Genomic DNA, 21,257 nt, shown 5'->3' with positions numbered 1-21,257 from the left:
ATATGTGTGAATTGGTTTCCCGAAACTCAAAATGCAATTGATGAACTTGAAACTTAGGAAATGGACTTTTATTGTTCGCTTGATGAGATTTCGGCTATTATAAATGATGTTATTGTTGGACCATAAGTGCTTAGTTGTATTCCTCGTCAAATTACCTTTCTAATGATATATGATATGCGTTTTAAATGTTTTCGGTGCATGAAATGTGTTAAATTGTGTTTTGGGTCGTGACTTAGACCAATTTTCTGCAAACAACATGTTTCCCAGGTAGTGCGCGCCGTGCAGAATTAGAAATCCCAGATGTTTGCCTTCGTGGTTAAGTTCTGACCAGGATTTACACTTGGGTGCGCGCCGTGCAACCCATTGCGCGCCGCGCATATGCCCAGCTCATTTTTGTTTTTATTTTTCCTTTCACAAAATGTTTCCCGCTTAACCGTAACTCCGATTAACATGAAACTTGGTCATTCTACTCATAAATGATTTCTCATCATGGGAAAATTGTCGGATACCCGACCCGACCCCGTTGACTTTGACTTTGACCAAGTTTGACTTTTAGTCAAACTTAACCAAACGATTATACAATCGTTCTAACATACTTAACTACTTGTATCGTGCATGAAACTTGACAAATTGATTCACATGCTATATTAATCGAGTCGTAACGAGCCATAGGACTAATTGAACATCTTTGACCGTTTGTGTTTACCGTTATTAATACAACCTATATGTTTAGGTCAAGACTAGCTTTGTCTTTGCACGCGTCTACTTGTTGAAGTACTTTATTAACTCTTGCACTCAAGGTGAGATCATAGTCCCACTTTTTACTCTTTCGAACTTACTTTTGGGATGAGAAAACATAAACGATTCTTTTGAACTAAGCGAACACAAGAACGGGAAAACAAACATTCTACATACGAGTTTAGAACAGAAATCCTCAATCCGATTATCATTAGTTACATCAGATGGTGTAAGCGAGAACTTATGTTATATGGCCATATGGGTTTGACAACCCTCATCTTTGACGGTTCGCTACCGTCTACGGATGAAATATATTTTCGGGAACAGTGTAGTTCTAGCACTAATTTATGGGGTATTCAACGGACGGAATGTTAAGCTTTGATAATTGGGTGCTCGTGAATATTAACTTTTAGAATGTATTACTATTATTTCAACTTTGCAAACCTTGTGGTTCGGCTTACTTTACTTTTACTCACTACTTACTTAAACCTATGATTTCACCAACGTTTTCGTTGACAGATTTCTATGTTTTTCTCAGGTCTTGCACGATATGTGAAACATGCTTCCGCTTACTATTTGATACTTGCATCCGATGTCGAGTATACATGCATTTCATGGAGCGTCTTTTGACTTTACTTTAAATCGTGTCGCCTAGATTTCAATCGTACTTATAACGTTGTAACTTAACTTTTGGTTGAACAATTCTTGTAAACTTTCAAACAATCTTTATTTTGAAATGAAGGCGACATATTTTGGTCAAACGTTATCTTAAAGACTTATAATCAGGTAATGGGACCCACGTAGCTGACGCCGTCACTTGACGATTTGTCGGGGTCGCTACAAGTGGTATCAGAGCCTTAGTTGTAGGGATTTAGAGTTCATTTGTGTCCACCCCGAGTCATAGGGTACATAGGTGAATCTAGACTACAACCGGCATATAGACTGAAGTAGGAATTATTTTACTAATTGTGCATTTATACTCGAACTCTTCTATCATATCTAACTCGTATTCGATCTTGATCTTACGTTGATAATTTTTGTTGATGCGCCACCTTGACTTTATGAAGTAATGTTAAATGCACATGAGAATCAGGGTAATATAATTTCCGGGATTATATTACGGTGATTCACATGGACGTTCCGACATTATGACATAGAGAATTTAAGGCGAGTCAAGGAAAATTTTCTCTCTATCCTTATTCCATGCCACGGTTAGTATTGTTGAAAATACTAACCAACGATATTCTTGTCTCATGAAGGAACAATGGCTCACCAAGGTCAACACAACACTCCTCTCGAAACTCTAGAACAAGCTCTTCAACGAATGATAACCACCGCCGTGGGTACGGCCGTGGCCAATCACTTTTCTAACAACAACAATCATGGAGCCGGAAATTCAATCGAAGGTTGCTCCTACAAGAACTTCATGAAGTACAATCCTCCCACTTTCGATGGAACCGGGGGACCGGTTACTCTCACCCGATGGTTTGAACAAACAGAATCCGTTTTTAGCATAAGCGGTTGTCAGGACCAAGATAAGGTCAAGTTTTCCACCCTCACTCTTACCGGTATCGCTCTCTCATGGTGGAACACGTATGTACAATCAGTGGGTATCGATGAAGCCCTTACACTCTCTTGGACCGAATTAAGAGAAAGAATGATCACCGAATACTTCCCGCGCGATGAGACTCGAAGGCTCGAGCAAGGGCTAAGGAATTTAAGAACGGTCGAGAATGACCTCGGAGCTTATAATCAACGGTTTACCGAACTAGTCTCAATGTGTCCAAATCTCATGACTCCCGAATCCCTAAGAGTCGAACTTTACATGGATGGCCTCCCTAAGAGCATTCAACACGGGGTAATGGCATCCCAACCCACTAACCTACAAGAGGCTTTAACAAAGGCCCACCAAACTTTAGAAACGGTGAATGAAATGGAAGCACCGGTACGAATGGTCGAGAACCACCCGGGTAACAACAAAAGAAAATGGGAAGCCTCGCAACCAAGCAACCACAACAATAACAACATCTCCAAGAAGCCTTTCACCCCCGGCGGTAAGAAGGGGTATGCCGGAACCCTACCTCACTGTAACAAGTGTCGCAAACATCATTTTGGTGAATGTGGCAAACCATTTTGCGTCAAGTGTCAAAGAAGTGGCCATGTGGCCCATGTCTGTAAGGGTACCTTTACCGTCGCTCGAAGGGTGCCCAACGCACACAGGACGGGTGCATGCTTTGAGTGTGGCCAACTGGGTCATTTTAGGAATGTGTGCCCAAGGAAGAAATCAACCCCAACGCACGCCATTGAACTTTCAACATCGACACCTAGGATGCCCGAGACGACGATGGACTAGTCACGGGTACGTTTCTTCACAACAAACCGTATACTTCATACTTGTTCGATTCGATTACCGCTAGACGTTTTACAACCAAGACTTTGACTTGTACTCATTACCTTCCATCTTTTCCCCTAGATACTATTTAGGCGATTTAAGCGACCAACGGAAAAATATTGTGTGCCTATAAATATTATCGGAGGATATACGTTAAGAAATTGAACTCGACACCAATAGAACTAAGGAACTCAAAACCTATTCATTAAGGAGAAATTGTTGCCCTACATTTATGTATAGATTATTATGAACTAAGAAATTTTCGGTTGGAAACCGATACCCTCTCCCTCGCATCCATGACCTCATGATTATTTGCACGAATCCCGTATGTTCCAAATCGACCTCCGTTCCGGTTATCATCAATTGGGGGTTAAGGGAGACAATGTCTCCTGAGTCTTTTCCGAACTCGCAACGTTAGTTGTAAATCTCTCTTAGTACCATTCGATTTATCCAAGGCTCGTCCGTATCCATAAACCTCCTAAACCACGTATGCAAACTTATCTAGACAAATCTGTTATCGTATTTATAGATGACATCTTAACTTATTCAAGTAAAGAAGGAAAACGAACAACATCACCATCTTACGCTCGAACTTTTGAGAAAAGAGCAACTCTATACCAAATTCTCCAAGTGAGAATTTCTGTTGAACGAAGTCCAATTTTCTAGACCATGATGTTTATGGTCATGTCGTTACAATCAATCTCGAAATCAAGCCACATGTAATCAGGAAACTCTCCCAACTCAGACTTGTATTCGTAAAATCTTAGAACTCGCTGTTATTACCGAAGATTCATTTCTGAATTTTCTCGTGTTACACGACTTCTAACCTCGTTAACTCATTGAGGGAAAATTTAAACCTCTCCGTGTTCGAACCTTGAGCGTGATTCTTCACACCAACATTTCTAGTTAAATTCGTATAGCAACAGATAGAACTCAAACATGAAAATATTTCTACTTGAACGCCGAAAGGCATACTCTCTCGACTCAAAAATCAACGTAACTAAAATTCGTTATTTTGCATGAAGAATTCGAATACTAAATTGTGGATCCGATCAATTTTCTCGTCATCTCATACCACACTACATACCTCTGATATTTCACCGTTACCTTCTGATATTACAGGAATTTAAGATAACACACACTCCAAGGATACCTCATTCTTCTTTGACTTAACGTCCTTGTGTTGCTGATAATTGGCCAACTACTATTCAACCCCGAACTATACAACTACGTGTACTATCTCGTTTCCTTTTTCAAACCTCAACTTTTGACAACTAGATGCACGATATGGCTACCTCGAGATGTAAACTCACCATATTCTAAGTCCTCATTCCGCTCCTATCTTTATCGCTCGCACTTCCGTATAAGGAAACTTTTTGTAAAACTTCTCAATGGATAGAGAAACTCCTCATATTACATTAATATTAGCCACGAGGGTGAGTAGTCCTAACGAACATTTTCGAACCCTAACTAACCTGTTCAAACATATCTTAAGAGATTCTATTCCAACACGGTGCATCCTTGTCAATTATCCCGTATCGAAATACTCGTTTCACTTCTAGTTTTATAAGAAACCTTGGAGACCCGCTTAGACATGAGTACCGCGTACCACCCACAAACCGACGAACCGAGCAAACGAACGATTTACGTCTTGGAAAGGCATGTCACAAACTCGTATTGTCACCTTTAGTAGATCACTCTTACAACAGTAGTTACCACTCGTGTCTTCACACGCACTTTCCGAAACCCTATATGACCGCTAATGTCATACCCCTATTCATTTAACCAAAGCATCAACCACCGAAATCTGAACTCCATCAAGAAACAACAATTGAGATCGTTCAAGTCCGAGAAGGGCTCGAGACAACCCATTGTCGCCAGAAGAGTTATACCAAACTTAGATGAAAACCTCACCAAACCCAGTGTGTAACTGCGTAATATTGAGAAACCGCACCTTGGAAGGGTGTAATCCATTTTGGGGAAATCGAGAAAGGCTATATCCGCAATATCGAACCTTTTGAAACCTTGGGGCGTATTGGAACCGCTTCCTACCGTTTAGAACTGCCGACTCAATTAAGTTTCCGTTTACCTTACATTTCGTGTAACAAACTTAGAAACGTGTCCTGCGGAACAGGAACTTGCAATCCTTCTAGATGCACCAGCTATTGATGACAAACTTCTCTTCATAGGAAAACCAGTTGAAACCGGGGATCGTAAAAATCCAAATTCATGAGAACACTCAAGGACGTACCTTCACTTATTCATAGCATTGACATCTCCGGTCTCGAGTGAGAGGTATCGATTATTATTTCCAACTAAATTTCGGGACGAAATTTCTTTTGAGGTGTGGATAATGTAACATCCCGCATTTTTCCGTTAAATTATTTTAACGCCCGTCTTTTTTTTTTAAATAATACCTTTCGTTATTTAAATTCGTAGTTTCCGTTGACTAACGTTCATAATAATTCCGTCATTTAATTATAACACCTCTCGTTAACTTGCGTTTTAAAAATATTCGATTGGTTAAATCCCGCACCCGCTTCTAAACTCGAGGGACTAAAATTGACACGGGGCAAACTAGTTGACTAGGTCAACTAGTCCACCCCAATCACCACCATTCAATCACCTCCATCTCTCTCTCTCTTTCTCTCTAGCAAGAACACACACACAAACACCCAATTCAATCATTCATCATCTAAATTCGATCTAGGAGGCTTACAACAAAACAAATTACATATTTGGAATCCTCTCTTCATCCTCTACAATTTGATACCAACTTCATCTTGTTTGGGTAACATTTCTAAAACTCTAGATTTCTCTAAATTCGTGTTTTTGATTTGAAATGGTGTTAGTTAGTGTCTATGGCTCGTGTCTAGCATGAATATATGATTTACTTGCTCGATTTGTTGTTTTGAGTAACTAGTTTGAACATTTGAAATGGGTTTGCTTAATCTTGCATTTTGGAAGATTAAATGTTGTTTGATTGTTAAAGTTCATGTATTAAATGTGTTACTAGCATCATTAGCTTCAAATTGATGTGCAGGTTGATTAAGAAAACTTCAAAAACATGATTATTGATTTTGAGATGTTTGACTAGGGTTTGATAGTTCTTGACATGAATTTTTGGATGCTTGAATGTCATGGAATGCTAATTGTTAGTATTTAATAGTAATGTATGCTTCATTACCTTCAAAACGGCATATCATATGTGTGAATTGGTTTCCCGAAACTCAAAATGCAATTGATGAACTTGAAACTTAGGAAATGGACTTTTATTGTTCGCTTGATGAGATTTCGGCTATTGTAAATGATGTTATTGTTGGACCATAAGTGCTTAGTTGTATTCCTCGTCAAATTACCTTTCTAATGATATATGATATGCGTTTTAAATGTTTTCGGTGCATGAAATGTGTTAAATTGTGTTTTGGGTCGTGACTTAGACCAATTTTCTGCAAACATCATGTTTCCCAGGTAGTGCGCGCCGCGCAGAATTAGAAATCCCAGATGTTTGCCTTCGTGGTTAAGTTCTGACCAGGATTTACACTTGGGTGCGCGCCGCGCAACCCATTGCGCGCCGCGCATATGCCCAGCTCATTTTTGTTTTTATTTTTCCTTTCACAAAATGTTTCCCGCTTAACCGTAACTCCGATTAACATGAAACTTGGCCATTCTGCTCATAAATGATTTCTCATCATGGGAAAATTGTCGGATACCCGACCCGACCCCGTTGACTTTGACTTTGACCAAGTTTGACTTTTAGTCAAACTTAACCAAACGATTATACAATCGTTCTAACATACTTAACTACTTGTATCGTGCATGAAACTTGACAAATTGATTCACATGCTATATTAATCGAGTCGTAACGAGCCATAGGACTAATTGAACATCTTTGACCGTTTGTGTTTACCGTTATTAATACAACCTATATGTTTAGGTCAAGACTAGCTTTGTCTTTGCACGCGTCTACTTGTTGAAGTACTTTATTAACTCTTGCACTCAAGGTGAGATCATAGTCCCACTTTTTACTCTTTCGAACTTACTTTTGGGATGAGAAAACATAAACGATTCTTTTGAACTAAGCGAACACAAGAACGGGAAAACAAACATTCTACATACGAGTTTAGAACAGAAATCCTCAATCCGATTATCATTAGTTACATCAGATGGTGTAAGCGAGAACTTATGTTATATGGCCATATGGGTTTGACAACCCTCATCTTTGACGGTTCGCTACCGTTTACGGATGAAATATATTTTCGGGAACAGTGTAGTTCTAGCACTAATTTATGGGGTATTCAACGGACGGAATGTTAAGCTTTGATAATTGGGTGCTCGTGAATATTAACTTTTAGAATGTATTACTATTATTTCAACTTTGCAAACCTTGTGGTTCGGCTTACTTTACTTTTACTCACTACTTACTTAAACCTATGATTTCACCAACGTTTTCGTTGACAGATTTCTATGTTTTTCTCAGGTCTTGCACGATATGTGAAACATGCTTCCGCTTACTATTTGATACTTGCATCCGATGTCGAGTATACATGCATTTCATGGAGCGTCTTTTGACTTTACTTTAAATCGTGTCGCCTAGATTTCAATCGTACTTATAACGTTGTAACTTAACTTTTGGTTGAACAATTCTTGTAAACTTTGAAACAATCTTTATTTTGAAATGAAGGCGACATATTTTGGTCAAACGTTATCTTAAAGACTTATAATCAGGTAATGGGACCCACGTAGCCGACGCCGTCACTTGACGATTTGTCAGGGTCGCTACAAAAATGGTCACACGAAGGTAAATGTTCGAACAATCAAGCACATTCCAATTCTGAATTCGTTACTCCATGCAGAGAAGGACCATTCATATGTTTAGAAGAAAAATTATTGAAAAATCGATGTAACGCTTATGTAGCTATGGAAAACCAAATCAAACGAATCTCCTATGAGTTGGCTAAAGCAGGTCTCTGAGAATTCTATCTCACAGGTAAGTATGTACAGTTTTTATTTGTTTTTATTTATTGCTTTTAACCTTTTGATAATAAACGCTGAATCGTTCGCTATAAAGTATTAAATTGATATTCAATAAATTTAGGTATGCGAAACCGAAATTATTGATATCATACAAAAATTTAATTCATCACTGCGAAATTTACCGTTTATTCATAAGATATAAATATCTTTAATCAATCAATTTAAAATATTTTAAAAATTCGTAAGGAGTAACATTAGGTAATATAGCCGAAATTAATTTACCCAAAAGAGGGACGCATATTTTTGATAATATTTGATTGATCAAAGTGGGATAAAAGACCAAAAAGTTTTTTATTTTTTATTTTTACCTTGTTTTTAAAATTAATATATAACTATATTATTGTAAAACCAATGTATAAATATTATTAATATTTATATGAAATTTTAATATGCATTTTAAATTTAAGTTTGGTGTGAATTTAAAAACAAAAATGTACTTTATTTCATTAAGTTAAAAATTTGATTTCTAAAATTCGCCGTGAGTTGAAGACTAGGTTATGGAATCGAAATTGCTTTACCCGAGGGCGGGACGAGATATTTTATTATCATTATTTTTAATCTTATTGATTTAAAGTATACCAAAAACATTAAAAAATCCAAAAATCTTTGCTTTTAAAACAATCACTTTAAAATGACAAAATTTTAAATTTTGTAGAGGGACGAACTAGGTAAACGTACCGAAACGCCCTCAATCTAAAAAAAAACAAAATTTTAAATTAAGTAATTATTTGTTTTATAAGTTAAAGTTTTTATAAAAAAAATAAAAAAAATCAGGGAACCTATGCGATCGCATGGGATTTACCCTATACCACCATGCGATCGCATGGTGGCCAGAAACTAGTCAGGAACAAAAGGCCACGGGCTGGTTCTCTGTCTCACACTTTCACACACACAAATACACGAACACACCCACAAAACACTCTTAAATTTCATCATTTTTCAACCAAAATCAACCAAATTTCGTGCTATAATCAGTTCCAATCATGCCTTTCTTTAGATGGGGAAGCAAAAAGGTCGAAATTTCACCTCTAAACTCCTAAATTTCCTAATTTTTGTGATAATTATAATTAATTGTCCTAATTTAATTTTGATGATTTCTAGCGTAATTAGAGTTAAATTGTTAGTATACTATGCTTGTATAACCTAGATTGATGCTATTTGTCATGATTTGAAGCCTTAAACTTCAAATTTTTTAGAAATCTAGGGTTTGTTTTCTTGAGCAATTTGGGGCTTTTTGATATAAACAGGTTATGGCCGATTTTTGTTATGAATTATTGCTAAATTAAGTAGTGTAACATGTTTAGTTAGCTAAATGATCCAAAATTTGATCCTAAACATGATTTTGAGCATCAAAGTGGACTTTTTTTTTAAGTCTAAAATTCATGAACTTGATTATTTTGATATAAATGCCATTTGAAACTTGTTTAATTGCTAGTAATGGTTATTTTAACATGTTATTTGAGTTGAATGCTTATGAACTTTGTATACCTTTTCATATATGCTTATTTGAAAAATTGTAGAATTGATAAAAATATGAAAATGAGTATAAGTTTAATATGGATTAAACATGTTATTGTAATTGTTTTAATTTGTTATTTTGCTAACACTAATGCATATTTGGATGCACAAATTTTGTGTTTAATGTGTTTTGCAGAGAAATACAGATACGGACGGTGCATCATCGTCTAGACAACATGAACAAGAACCTGATCAAGAACCACAACCGGAACCACAACCTGAACAACAACATTATGATCAACACATGCTAATTATGAGCCGAAACCACTGTTTTACACTCATTATCGTCAATTTCAGCCTCACTCGAGGATTATGCACCCACTTATCGATGACCAACAGTTACATCCCAACCTAATATTCGATCGTTATTGGACAGGATACCCGAAATTTCAAAAGAACATGCACATTCTTTACCACAAAAATATTGAAATGCCTCGGGTAATCGATTGGGAGCCTTTGGAAGCGGTTAACCTAGCCGAACCGGTTAGGGATTTACTAGTTCAGAGGTATGGTAACTCTGCATTTAATGACTGGATCCGCTTATTTGCTACACCTAGAACAATATATAGAGAATGGTGTGTTGAATTGCTTAGCACTATAGAGTTAAATAATGAAGTTACTATGATAGGAGATAAAAGTTTTATTAGATTTCTTTTAGGAGGTACAATGTACAGAATGTCCATGTTGGACATGGCTAGAGCTTTATTAATCTACACCCCCACTGAGATTATTACACCTGATTGTAATAGTTTAATTGCTGAAGATGAAAGAGTAGATAGGAATTTTGACGCTAACTCCATATGGATGCGTATGTCAAGATTTAGGGAATTTACGCGGGGTGGAAGACACTCCTACTTAGATATTGATAGAGCAGAGCTCTGGGTAATACATAGATTCTTAGCAAACTCAATAACACAAAGGGGTAGAAACAAGGAAAAAATGACCCTAAACGATTTATTTTACCTTAAGTGTATTCGAGACCCGAGGAGCTTTGTTAACATTCCTTATTGCGTAGTCCACTATATATCTAAAGTGGTTGAGGGTATATAAGCAGGAAGTATTATGGGGGAGGTATTTTTGTTACTCTCAATGGAGAGTACTTAGGTGTAGATAAAGAGCATGGGGGTCCGATGGTAGAGATTGAGGAATAAGCCGAGAGCAAAGGCTTGCAGGTTTATCAAGGTACAAAGGTACTAAAACGGAGGCACAATATGCCAATACCATATCAGGGTACCTATCCAAAGGTAGAGAGGGGTTCGAATGAGGAGATGGAGGAAGCAGATGACATTAGGGATGTCATTAGGGATAGTTATACTGATGTCTTCCAGCATGTAGATGAGGTGGAAATGAATAACCAGGCTAGGGATCATCAGTATGAGTAGTGGAGAGCCGCGAATGAGTATGAGCACTCCAGGCGACGCCAACACGATAGCTGGCAAGTTCATCAGCACCAAATCATGAGCCAGCTATCATATCAGGTATCACATAACTACATCCCAACTCGGCCTGCTTTTTATCCACCACATCAGCCCGACATGCGACCACCCTTTAACATGTACGACCCCAATCAAGCCTACCAGGACACCTATCACCAACCATGGAACCCGAGCGATGATATGAACTGGAATCCCTATCCAAATCAATAGAGTTTCATTGGTGATTTCTTATCTTTTATTATTTTTATCTATTTATGTTAAACATTTAATATTTTGATACTTTTATGTAATGTTTAACATTTTTATTATTTTGTACTAATATTTCATTTTTGTAATTTGAAAGTGGGATATTAAGTCCCATTTCAGAATACCATGCATGTTTATATCTGTATTGTATGTATTTTATCTCATGTACACAACAGGGTAAAACAACGCATTTTCAAAGACTGGTATTAAGTTCAGCAAAAGCAACTAATTTTGACGACAAGATGCAAAATAAATGTGATATAACAACTGCAGGAATGAACAAATGATGTGCACCATTTATCATTCAAACAAACAACAATATGTTTGGAAACGTTGGTAAAATTTAATCATTTTTCTACGCTAATCACCCTCAATAATTTAAATTGTTACTGATTTCTTGCAAATGAGGGCATTGCAAGATCTTAAGTGTGGGAAGGGATTAAATTCTTTCGGTTTTAAAAATTTGACTTATACATTTAGTTTAATAGCCACCGTTAAACTTTACTAGTAACGTAGTAGTTGTATTAGAATCTAGTGCACTCTGATAATAAAGAACAGCCCTAGTCTTATATACTGACTACCCACTTCTAGTAAAAAAAATTTCAACTAAATGAACTCAAAATCATGTTTATACATATTTATGAACGATAAAACTAGGTGTTAACACTGAAATTATTGTTACCTCGGAAAGGACATAAATTGAGAAACAACCCAAAACGCTTGAATTCATTTAAAATGGAATAGAAGAGAATAAAAAGGTAGAGAAAGAAATATAAAAGCCAAGTGTGGAAAAAATTTACCAAGTTATTTAGAACATATATCACATATTTTTATACAAATAATTGAAGATACTTTTGTTTTGGACGATATTAATCAGTTTTACACAGTTTATTGTAATATAAATGGAATGTAAAAGGAAGAAAAGTCTTCCAGGAAAAAGACACGCGCTTCTTGATTTCGGTCAGGAAGTTGTCGTCCAGACCAGTTGTAGAGTCTACGAAAAACCTTGAAAATTTTTCTCGAAAATCAGCTGGAAATCCACGGACCTCAGCATCAAACAGGGTCACCAAGTGGTCAGACTTATCCTAACCATGAGAGGATCTGTCTCGTACAATGGGGGGCACCGTGCAAATTAGCTTATAAGACTAATGAATCAGATCCCCAGAAAGGATAATCTCCTTAAAGATCAAAAATCAGCATTTAAGCCTGATATTACTCAATCCTTGAGATTGACCTTAAAGATTGAGAATTACAAACTCATGGAATTCGATGATATCTAAAATCGAGCTTGAACGAGAAAATATTTTGATCAAATTACAAACCGATTTGTTTTCAAAAAACCCATTTTCAATGCGTTCATTACCATTGAATGTAAAATCCTAGGAATTCACCAGAATTCATTAGGTCACCTGAACCAAATCGGGTGTCAACCGTAAGAACGGTGGTTGCGTAGCATGGTCGAAGACAGGACCTTGTGCCAGACCGAAAAACTATAGGGTGATCTTTATTATTGCTCCTACAAAGGATAGTAATTGCATCCGACATGATATAGACCATAATCAAAAGCATGTCATTAGACATTGCCTTAACAGTTGCTTGTTCAACGCTTTTCTTTACAACCGGACGGTAGTTTACCGAAAGGTAATATACGGAGCAAGTATACTGGACGTGTTGCTTTTCCAATACAAGGTTACCAAGTGGGTGACACAAAACCATAAATTTTGAGCTAAAATTTTCAAATCTGAAACCCACAAAACTCACAAAAACATTTTGCAAACAACGGTGAAGGGTTATTCCGGAAAACTTATCTAGGGTAAAAGCTAGATTGAATTTTCAAAAGATCAAATGTTTTCATAAAGATCCAATTTCCGAACGGATGTAAATTTTCATAGTCATGTGGGACTGTATTAAAATCACTGATGTACAAAGTGTGAAGAATAAAGAAGTGATTCTAGTAAAGTTTTATTCAAGTTCTATATTGCTTGGGGACAAGCAACGATCAAGTGTGGGAATATTTGGTAATGCTAAAAACGAACATATATTTCATAGCATTATCCTTCAAGAAAAACAAGCTTTTAGTTGCAATTGTTCTATTTCCAAGTGATTATCGTTTAAATAATAAAAGGTGAAGACAAAAGACAGATTCGACAGTTTGAAGACACAAATGACCAAAAAGCTAAAAAGTACAAAATACAATCCAAGTGGTTCAAATTATTGCTGAGAAACGTCTAAAAGTTACAAGAGTACGAGCCGCGAAACGCAAAGTACAAGATATTAAATCGTACGAAAGGACGTTCAAAAATCCGAAACCGGGACATGAACCAACTATCAATGCGCGACTCAACGGACCTAAAATTACAAGTCAACTATGCACAAGAATATATGGTAATATATATATAATTATATAAAATTATATATATATTATATTATATATATTAAATAAAATGTCGGCAAACAAGAAAACAAAAATATGTGAGCTGTCCCAGGCCCCCATGTGATAGCATGGGAATAACACTCCCAGGCCATGCGATCGCATGGCCCCAAATCATTGGTCAAGTGCTATAAATTGCAAGTTTGGGCGACGAGTTATTTACACCTTCATCATACACTTCTCTTACTCTCTCTCAATATATATTTATATTTATATTTTAATTATAATTTTAATATTAAGTTAATAATAATAAGGTTATAGTGGCAAATGTTTTAAGTTTGTAAGTCAAAATTCTGTCCGTGTAACACTACGCAACTAATACTCATTGTAAGTTATGTTCAACCTTTTTAAATTAATGTCTCGTAGCTAAGTTATTATTATGTTTATTTAAGCCGAAGTAATAGTGATGTTGGACTAAATATTAAGATTGGTTTATTGGGCTTTGGACCATAATTGGGGTTTGGACAAAAGACCGACACTTGTGGAAATTGGGCTATGGACTATTAATGGGCTTTATATTTGTTTAACTGCATGATAGTTCGTTAATTTAATATAGAGATTTACAATTTGAGGTAATTATAAATAACCACATACACTCGATCGGACACGATGGGCAGGATATTTATAAATACTAATAATCGTTCATTTGACCGGACACGGGGATGGATTAATAGTCAATGGACTCATTAAAACAGGAGTGGATTACATACAAGGACACTTAGTGTAATTGTTAATAAAGTATTAAAACCTTGGATTGCACACAGTCGATAACCTGGTGTAATCATTAACAATGTATTAAAACCTTATTAAAGTTTAAGTCCCCAATTAGTTGGAATATTTGACTTCGGGTATAAGGGTAATTTGACGAGGACACTCGCACTTTATATTTATGACCGATGGACTGTTATGGACAAAAACCAGATGGACATATCGAATAATCCAGGACAAAGGACAATTAACCCATGGTAATAAATTAAAATCAACACGTCGAACATCATGATTACGGAAGTTTAAATAAGCATAATTCCTTTATTTTATATCTCATCGCACTTTTATTTACCATCATTTTATTTATCGTCATTTTATTTATCGTACTTTAAATTACTGCAATTTTATTTATCGTACTTTTATTTATCATCATTTACTTTACGCTTTAAATTAAGTTATATTTATATTTAATATTTTACATTAGGTTTTAACTGTGATTTAAATCTTAAAATCGACAACCCGGTCATTAAACGGTAAAACCCCCCTTTTATAATAATAATAATACTACTTATATTTATATATTTATACAAATATAGTTTAAAATATATATAGCGTTAAACTCAGCTAGCTCCCTGTGGAATGAACCGGAGTTACTAAAAACTACACTACTCTACGATTAGGTACACTGCCTATAAGTGTTGTAGCAAGGTTTAGGTATACCCATTCAATAAATAAATAAATAACTTGTGTAAAATTGTATCGTATTTACTAGTATTTCGTAGTAAAATATAATCTATTTCGTACTACACCTCGCACACATCAAGTATTTTTGGCGCCGCTGCCGGGGATGCCATAGAACGCTATAAAATTTTTTTAGTTTTTAAGCTATTTTTGTAAAAATATATTTACATAAGTTTTAAATATTAAAAAACAAAAATATAAAAACATAAAAAAAGAAAGAAAAATATATTTCCATATTTTTAAGTGTTTAAATTAAAAAGTTTATATTTTTTATTTCTTTTGTTAAAAATTAAAACTAATAAGTAAAGTTTTTTTTAAAATATAAATTTTTATTACATAATATTTTATATAAACCTTTTCAAAAAATAAAATAAAAATATAATTAATACTAAAATTGGGCCGAAGCCTGTCGAAGCCCAACAAAGGCCTGGTACCCGAAGCCATGCGATCGCATGGACAGATCAAGGAAACCTCATGCGACCGCATGAGGTGATTTGACAGGCCTGAATCATCAGACGTACGGATTAGGGTTACATATTATTAATTATTATTATTAATAACCTAATTAGGGTTTAAGTATTTAATTAGTTATTAATATTAGTTTATAATTAGTAATATTAAGTTTTAATATTATTATTAATTATATAAATTAATACTTTTATAAAATAATAATATAAAAATAATATTTTTATAAAATTTATATTTTTATCATTTTAAGTTATAATTTATGTTTTTATCGTTTATTTCGTAATATTTTTCGTTCGTAATTATTTTGTAACTTAGTATTTTGCCGTAGTTAATTTATATTTCTAGATTTTTAGGCTTTGTCGTAAAATCCCTTAAGTGCTTTTTCTTTAGATTAAGATTTAGATGCTTTAGAATTTTACGACATCACTTGTCGCTTTAATATTTAATAGATTTTAGTGCCTTTTTAAGTAATTGCCGTTTTAGATATAGAATTCCTTTTAAGCTTTAATACCTTTAGACGTAAGTTTTAATATTTAGTTTTTAGACTTTTAAGTTTTGACGCTTTACTTTCTTATTATTATTTTTAGACGGTTTATTTTTTCGACCTTTTATTTTTCGACGCACTCTTTTTCTTCCTCTTATTTCTCGACGCTCTAGTTTTTAGGACATAGATTTTATCTTCAAAATTTTGACGAAAAATTATTTTAAGCGGTTAAATTGATAGACATCCAAAATTTTCTGGTTCGTAGTAATAGTTGGATTTGTTAGTGGCGAGTTGTGGGCTTCCGATTTAAAGGGTCCTGGCTACATGCTGCATCTATTGGCTATTCGAAACGTGGACAAAATCAGAAAAGTCTATTAATTTGATAACTTATATAATTTTTTATTTTTTTTATATAACTAATAGGATATTCAGTGAATGCACCGAGCAAAACGTTCACCACCTTTCATACGTTCACCACTTGTAACTCGATCAAGACATCTAGCCAATATTGTCGCCGTTGATTTTTCTTTAGAATCATCATCTAATCGACCAAGTACTCCAATTCAAATTTCCGATAATCCATTTTTTGAACCCGACCTCACAATTGAGAACCCAGAGGATATTCAAGGACAATTGAGAGATCCTGATCCACTAATCATTCCTCCTGAACCACAAATCATTCAACCAGAGATTGTCGAGGAAGAAACCATTAAATCAGAATCCTCTAGTGATTCAGATTCAACAAATTCAATCATGGAAAATCAGGAACCTCTAAGTATGGAAGACCGAATGAGAGCTACACGCACTGGCCAAGGTCATGCCATTACTCAACCAGACATTAATGCGTCAGATTATGAAATCAAAGGACAAATCCTACACATGGTAACAAATCAATGCCAATTTATTGGTACGCCGAAGGAAGATCCAAACGAACATCTTCGTACCTTTAATAGAATTTGTACTCTATTTAAGATCAGAGAAGTTGAGGATGAATAGATCTATCTCATGTTATTTCCCTGGACTTTAAAGGGAGAAGCCAAAGATTGGTTAGAATCGTTACCTGAAGGGACGATTGACACATGGGATGTTTTAGTTGAGAAATTTCTTAAAAGATTCTTTCCGGCATCTAAGGCCGTGAGACTTCAAGGAGAAATTGTTACGTTCACGCAAAAGCCAAATGAAACATTATATGAAGCGTGGACAAGATTTGGAATGTTGTTGAGAGGATGTCCTCAACATGGTTTAGACACTTATCAAATAGTACAAATATTCTACCAAGGATGCGACATTACTACAGGAAAAGACATCGACATAGCAGCTGGTGGTTCTATTATGAAGAAAACCGCAACTGAAGCCTACAAAATTATTGATAACACAGCCTCCCACTCACATGAGTGGCATCAAGAAAAAGACATCGTTAGATCATCTAAAGCGGCTAGAGCCGATTCTAGCCATGACTTTGATTCCATTTCCGCAAAGTTAGATGCTTTCGAGAGACAAATGGAAAAGATGACTAAAGATATTCACGCAATACGAATTAGTTGTGAGCAGTGTGGAGTACCACATTTGACAAAAGATTGTCTCAGTATTAAACAAACAATGGAACAAAGAGAGAATGTTTCATACATGAACCAAAGGCCTGGAAATAATTATCAAAATAATTATCAACCGCCAAGACCAAACTACAATCAAAATCAGAATTATAACCGAAATGTTCCATACAACAACCAACAAGGTCCTAGCAATGAACAAGTATCTAACAATACTTACAACCAGCAAAGACCTATTTTTCCAAATAAACCACCACAAACCGATGATAAAAAACCAAATTTAGAAGATATGATGTCGAAGCTAGTTCAATCTCAAACTCAATTTTTCACATCTCAGAAACAAACTAATGAACAAAATGCTCAAGCATTTAGAAATCAACAAGCTTCTATTCAAAATCTGGAACAAGAAGTAAGTAACCTAGCAAGGTTGATAGGTGAAAGAAAACCAGGGAGTCTACCTAGCGATACAAATGCTAACCCCCAGAATGAAACAGCTAAAGCCATTACCACAAGAAGTGCTATTACACTTAAACCACCTGAAATACCTGTAATTTTTGATGACTCTATTCCTGCTCCACAATCACCACAACCTGATCAAGAAAAGGAAACAGAACCGGTAGTTGAAAAGGTTAATGAAGATAACACAGTTAAGGCAAAGCCTTATGTTAAACCATACCAACCACCACTTCCTTACCCGAGTAAAATGAGAAAAGAAAGACTTGAAGCCGAGCAATCCAAATTCTTGGATATGTTTAAACAAATAAATGTCAATCTTCCTTTCATTGATGTGATTTCAGGAATGCCAAGATATGTTAAATTCCTGAAAGATCTAATCACAAATAGAAAGAAAATGGAAGAACTCTCGGCTGTTATAATGAATGCTAATTGTTCTGTAGTGCTGTTGAATAAACTACCAGAAAAACTCTCAGATCCAGGAAGTTTCACAATTTCATGTTTTCTGGGTAGTCTTAGTTCAATAGAAGCACTGACAGACTTTAGTGCTAGTATAAATTTAATGTCATATTCATTATACGCTAAACTAGACCTTGGAGAATTGAAACTAACACGAATAAGCATACAACTAGCCAATCGATCAATAAAATATCCTAGAGGGATAATGGAGAACATGCTAGTTAAAGTTGGTACTTTAGTATTTCCAGTAGATTTTGTTATTCTGGACATGGAAGAAGATTCTTGAGTTCCTCTCATATTAGGAAGACCATTCTTAAACACGGCTAAAACAATAATAGACATGTTTGGTAAGAAACTGACCCTAACTATAGAGGACGAGAGTGTTACTTTTCTGTTGATAGAGCCATGCAACAACCGCAATCTGCAGATGATGCATGTTATTATATTCAAACTATAGATTCACATGCAGAATTGTTACAAGAATTTCCAAAATTACAAGGAACAGGAGAATGTTTTTTAGAAGAAGGGACTGAACCAATTGATGAATCTGAAATGTTAGCCGTACTCATGGCTAATGAATATGAACCAACAATAGAAGAACTTCAAATGTTAAAAGAAGAAGACAGATATCGATACAAATCATCGATAGAAGAACCACCGATATTAGAGTTAAAGCCACTTCCAAACCATTTAGAATACGCTTATTTACATGGTGAATCTAAATTACCTGTAATAATATCGTCTTTTCTTACTGAAAATGAAAAATCTCGACTCATTTCTGTGCTAAAAGCTCATAAACCAGCTATTGCATGGAAGATTCATGACATTAAAGGCATAAGTCCTTCGTATTGCACACATAAAATCCTTATGGAAGAAGGTCATAAAACCTATGTGCAACGCCAACGAAGACTAAATCCTAATATGCAAGATATTGTTAAGAAAGAAATTATTAAACTGCTCGATGCAGGTTTAATTTATCCAATCTCTGATAGTCCATGGGTAAGCCCAGTTCAATGTGTACCTAAGAAGGGTGGCATAACTGTCATCACAAATGAAAAAGATGAGCTTATTCCTACTAGGACTGTAACAAGATCTCGTGTCTGTATTGATTATAGAAAATTAAATAACGCCACCAGAAAAGATCACCTTACCTTTCATTGATCAAATGTTGGATAGGTTAGCCGGAAACAGTTACTATTGTTTTCTTGACGGTTTCTCTAGATACTTTCAAATTCCAATCGCACCCGAAGAGCAAGAGAAAACCACATTAACGTGCCCTTATGGTACTTTTGCTTACAAACGCATGCCATTTGGACTATGCAACGCCCCTGCAACCTTTCAAAGGTGCATGATGGCGATTTTTCACGATATGATAGAAGAATGCTTGGAAGTTTTCATGGATGACTTTTCAATCTTCGGTGATACTTTTGAAACATGTCTAGTTAATCTTGAACAAATGCTTATTAGATGCGAGCAATCAAATCTAGTACTTAATTGGTAGAAATGCCATTTCATGGTTAGAGAAGGCATCGTTCTTAGTCAAAAAATTTCAAAGGAAAGAATTGAAGTGGATAGAGCTAAAGTAGATGTAATTGCTAAACTTCCACATCCCACCAATGTTAGAAGAGTTAGGAGTTTTCTAGGGCATGCTGGTTTTTACCGACGTTTCATAAAATATTTTTCTAAAATTGCCACTCCGATGAATAAACTACTAGAAAAGGATGCTCCATTCATCCTTTCGGATGAATGCATCAAATCTTTTAATATTCTTAAAGAAAAACTCACTAATGCGCCGATCATGATAACTCCAAATTGGAATCTACCATTTGAACTCATGTGCGATGCAAGTGATTTTGCAATGGGAGCCGTTTTAGGTCAAAGGATTGAAAAACGATTTCAACTTTTTATTACGCTAGTAAGATGTTACAAGGAGCACAAACGAATTACATAACTACTAAAAAAGAACTCCTTGCTATTGTCTTTGCTTTTGACAAATTTCGTTCATATCTCGTTCTAGCTAAAACAGTGGTCTATACCGACCATTCTGCTCTTAGATACCTATTTTCAAAACAAAATGCCAAACCACGATTAATCCGTTGGATCTTACTCTTACAAGAGTTCGATATTTAAATCCGAGACAAAAAGGGAGCAGAAAATCTCGCCGCTGATCATCTTTCTCGCCTTGAAAATCCCGAATTGGAAGTTCTAAATGAATCAGCCATACAAGACAACTTTTCTGATGAATATCTATTGAAGATCAATTATAAAAAAATTTCATGGTTTGTAGACTATGCAAACTACTTAGCATGTGGATTCCTTGAAAAAGGGTTGTCGTACCAAAAACGAAAGAAATTCTTTAGTGATATAAAACAATATTCTTGGGAAGATCCATATTTATTCAAAAGTTGTCCCGATGGAATAATACGTCGATGCGTATTCGGAGATAAAGCTAGTCAAATCTTAAACCATTGTCACACAGGACCAACAGGAGGGCATTATGGGCCTCAACTTACAGCAAGGAAAGTCTACGATGCTGGATTTTATTGGCCTACAATTTTCAAAGACGCACATCTTCTTTGTAAATCATGTGATGCTT

At 35.4% G+C, this 21,257-nt stretch overlaps 1 non-coding gene across 1 annotated transcript; it reads right to left on the bottom strand.

Annotated features, from left to right (window-relative positions):
* Positions 1–17,336: 17,336 nt before the first annotated feature.
* LOC139846061 (small nucleolar RNA R71) lies at positions 17,337–17,443 on the bottom strand. The gene has a single exon (XR_011758807.1). It is a non-coding gene; the product is annotated as a small nucleolar RNA R71 (small nucleolar RNA).
* Positions 17,444–21,257: the final 3,814 nt, after the last annotated feature.

This window comes from Rutidosis leptorrhynchoides, chromosome 4 (genome assembly GCF_046630445.1).
Source record: "Rutidosis leptorrhynchoides isolate AG116_Rl617_1_P2 chromosome 4, CSIRO_AGI_Rlap_v1, whole genome shotgun sequence".
NCBI lineage: Eukaryota > Viridiplantae > Streptophyta > Magnoliopsida > Asterales > Asteraceae > Rutidosis > Rutidosis leptorrhynchoides.
This window is presented reverse-complemented; position numbering and strand designations above follow the sequence as displayed.